Source organism: Marmota monax, unplaced genomic scaffold (genome assembly GCF_021218885.2).
Source record: "Marmota monax isolate L192 unplaced genomic scaffold, Marmota_monax_Labrador192_F-V1.1 WCK01_AAM20220418_F8-fsc00045, whole genome shotgun sequence".
NCBI classification, from domain to species: Eukaryota; Metazoa; Chordata; class Mammalia; order Rodentia; family Sciuridae; genus Marmota; species Marmota monax.
This window is the reverse complement of record NW_026692132.1, coordinates 3,302,608-3,306,801: the sequence shown is the minus strand read 5'-3', so window position 1 is coordinate 3,306,801 and position 4,194 is coordinate 3,302,608. Positions and strand designations below refer to the sequence as shown.

The 4,194-nt window shown below is 36.6% G+C and overlaps 1 pseudogene; it reads right to left on the bottom strand.

Annotated features, from left to right (window-relative positions):
* Positions 1 to 2,905: 2,905 nt before the first annotated feature.
* Positions 2,906 to 3,001, bottom strand: LOC124108822 (small nucleolar RNA U13; annotated as a pseudogene).
* Positions 3,002 to 4,194: the final 1,193 nt, after the last annotated feature.

The window sequence follows — 4,194 nt, the reverse complement described above, 5'->3', positions numbered from 1 at the left end:
TATTCTCATGTTTTGCCTCAAATAAAGGCACAAAATTGTCAGTTCTTACAGATTTTTAAGGCCCATATGAAAAACTAATAAATTTTCCAACAAGACTATTTCACTAGACTTGTATACATGTTCAGTTTTCAAGAGGAGATATGACATTTTCTTTCATGTTATAATCATAATAGTAGTTAACATTTTTAGCATTTGTAAACACTTAGGAAAGAATAATGTAATCACCAGGAGCCATATATGTTCACTGAAAATAATATTCCAATTAGCCAAAATACTTTTCTTTTTTGATAGTTATTAAATGAGAGAAATTCAGTAGACAGAGTAGAATTGGATTTCATGAATTCATTTATGAAATGTATTTGTTAAAGCCTCTCATGATGTCCTTTTGGTAAGCTGGAAACATGTGGATGGAAGTATAGATTTACATCTACTTGAAATTAGAATCTCAATAGTGGTTCTGTGTTCCAAGGAGGAATTACCAGGAGAGGCTCTTCATCTTTCCTATTAAACATTTTTTAAATCAATTCTTGGAATGAAGCTATAGGAGGCACACATGCCAAACTTCAAAATGTCACAAAGTTAGGAAAGAGAAGAAATCAAATGGCCTAGAATATAAAAACTTTAATAGACTTTATATTAGTGACTTGAACCATAGGTAGAAATATGGAAAAAAATAAGAAAATGAGTGAGGTCTTACATAAATAAATCTATCACAAAAGCATAGGATGAGGTGACTGGCTTGGTGCTATTCACATTAATACTGTTAACTAAATGTCCTATGAGTTCTAGTCAATATGGAGCACCTAATAATGGATGTCACAGGAGGGTGCCTAAGGAAGCAGTGGAGAAGGGGAGGCTGGTGGACAGGATGTTCACTAGGAATGCCCTTGGAAGCAACACCTGTGAAGGGCAGGTGGGAAGCAGGAACAAGCAAAGGGAAAAGTCTAACTGCAACACGTACTCAAGGGCTCCTTGACCAAACTCATGGCATGCTCAGAAGTAGAATGGCTCTTCAGAATTGGTCCTGAGTTGGTCCCAAGTTGGACCAAGATGGCAGGGCCTCTGTATTCTTACACCAACCGGCCATTGGATGTGGGCTGCCCAGGGAACAAAAGGGATATGACCTTGGATGAAAGGGCTCTCTGCAGCTGAGCAATTCCTAAAAGGTTGACAGCTGAGCACTATCTACAGACAGTACTGCCGGCAGCTGGGTCAACAAATCCTTCAGTGAAGGGGTTTCTGGGCCATGTATCACAGTGTCCACCACAGTGGGAAACCCCAGCACTTGCTCCAAACCCACAGAAATGCTGGGGAGAATATATTTTTTAAGATGTTTTTAATACATGGTTAAGCATAGAAAAGCAAGAGAGGGTGCCAAAAGTAAAGCAGGAGCTGACAGGCAAAGCACATGGCCCAGATATATGCCTTAGAAGAGCATGAGGTTAAGTTCTTTGAGAAAGAAATTAAAGCCCTTAGTCTCTATTCCCAGTCAGACATCAAAAACCAGAAAACCAGACACCTGACACTCGTGGGTGTGTGGTCTGAATTTTTACTATTCTTAGTGTGAGAGAACACTGAATGAACCATTAACATAAAAATTGATCTAAAAATGGACCTATGTATAGATCCTCAGCAAAGGAAAAACTCAAAACACCCCAACACCCCATGGGATGATACCACCCCGGTTCACCTGAGACTCCCATGGTAATCAATGTCACTGAAATGAACACACATGCACAGTAAGAGTGACTCCGGTGAAAACTTCCACCTGCCAGAGTCTATAAAACTTAAACCATCTGACTTAAAAACTGTTTAAAATATTCAGAAAAAATTAGGAGAAAATCCAAAAATGAAATAGACTGGAGAAAATCACAAATAGAAGTTCTAGAAATTAAAAGTACAGACATTTTAAAAAAAAGTTAATGTATTAGAACTGATTGCAGAGATCACCTAGGATGTAGTCCAGAAAGATAAATTAATGAAAAATATGAAGTATCTACTATGTTCAAGAAATCTTTTAAGATGCTGAAAACCCTTTTTCATTCATTAAACATGTATTAAATAACTACAATGTGCCAACTATTGTGCTAGATATTGAGAATACAATAATCACCAAAAAAGAGTAACATTTCCTTAAATTTTTGTTGGCTTCATGAAAATGAAGTTCACACTTTCATAATCCATGTCACCTTAGAATTAAATAAATAAATTAAAAGTTAAGTATGAAGAGCTATCTGGTAGACTTGAACTATGACCTGATGATGAAGAAAATTTTGTCCCAGTGTGCTTTTTTTTGGTTAACCATATCTGGAGTAATGTGATCCTTTCTGGACATCACAACTTAAAATTGGGTGTTGATAAATTATGGAGAAGCCAGACACAACAAACAAGGATAAAGAAAATCCTGGAATATAGGGTATTTAATAAGTAGCTGAGGAGTGTTCCAACCAGGGAATAAGAAAATAAATAAATACAAAACCCTCTAGTACTTTCTAAATCTAAAGTGTTCTGATTCAGCTCAAGGCTTCGGTGTCGATGATGAACAGTTCACCTCTTCCTTCTCCTCACTACACAGGTGGACTATGTTCCTAGCTTTGCCTCTAGTTAGAAAAGGTCGTATGACTGAGTTCTAGCCAATATAATAGGAAAAGAAGTACTTTGTACCAATTCCAAGCATGTCCATAACAACCTCACGTGTGTCTGTCCTCTCACCATCTGCAGACTTGGTGCACAGCACAGTGACCTTGGAAGTCAGTGCTGAAATTAGTAGTGCCACAGAATGGAAGGAGTTGCATTCCCTGAGTCACTATCTGGAAAAGAGCTTCCACCAAGGACATAAAATTATTCTGGATTTTACATAATTGAGAAGTATAATTTTACCTGTTTAAGCATTTACACATTTTTTTTTCTTTTTGACAACAGCCTAACAAGATTTAAGGGAGGAATAGCTCATACAATGGTGTGAACACCCAAACATCATACTTATGAATCACAAATGTTTTTTTTTAAATTAATAACCTTTACTAATACAGATTCTTAAGTTCCCCCATCCAATTTTCATTTCTAGTGCCTGCCTAATTAATCTTAATGGAATTCTACTTATCATAATCCTATTTCCCTCAGGGAGGTGCTCTCTTCAAGAGCTTTGTCATTACCTAGAATTCTTTTGGTCATAGAAACTGGCACATCATTTTGTCACTGGTCCAACTTCTTTAAAGGAAAGAATATTTCATACTCATTCTCCATCAGAAATTTAAGTGTTTCCTCCTCAAAGAAACTGAGTTACCTAAAGATTCTTTCATGCTTTTGTTTATATCTTCAGGAATGATCAAGGTATACATCAGGCAATTATTGACTGGGTCAATTAATTATAAATGTGAAGATGTGCCTCTGAGCTTTTTGACTCTTAATGAGAAAACCAGACAGAGCAACATTTTGCAAAAAGAACAGAGACTATGTATGAATGCAAACACATAAAACATTTTAGTGGTAACATATCTCTATGCACATGTTTGTATATAAATGAGAACAGGTTGACTTCAAATCAGTTATTTCCGTGTATAAAACTAACAGCTTCCTTTTTTGTTCTCTTTACTGCATCAAGGAAACCCGGATATGTAGCTATTTTTAAAATACACACAGGGTTTCCCTGAGCAAATGGTCTTTCACTAAATTAGTAAATGAGTAATGGTAATAAGATTACTGTGGGAATAGCACATGTCAGAAAATATAGTGCTCAGGAATCAAAAAACAAGCAACCAAGACTTTCAAGAAATCTTAATCTTCTGCTACTGAACAAACACATCTGTTCAGCTCAAGGCCAAATAGCTAATAGATCCCTGATTTTTATGAGCATAAATAAAAATTTATGCTATGCTCAAGGGCAATGCATTCTTACCTTTCTCAGGGATTTGCACTGGAATCAGAAATAAGAATGAAAGAAAAATATGGGCTTGTTATTTTCAGAGTCTAAGAATAAAAGCTAGTGCTTGGTAAGTAGAAAACATCTAATTAAAGTGTACCTTAATGATATTCTAGAAACCTAGACCTGCCCCGTTGGGCCTTCTGAGACTTCTCCACTTGCACAGATCACATAGCACAGTAGTTACACACTTCTACATCTGCCTTCTTCTCCTTAGCTAAGATTCATGAGGACAGGCCTCATTGTTGACCACACATTTGAGCCCAGGGAAT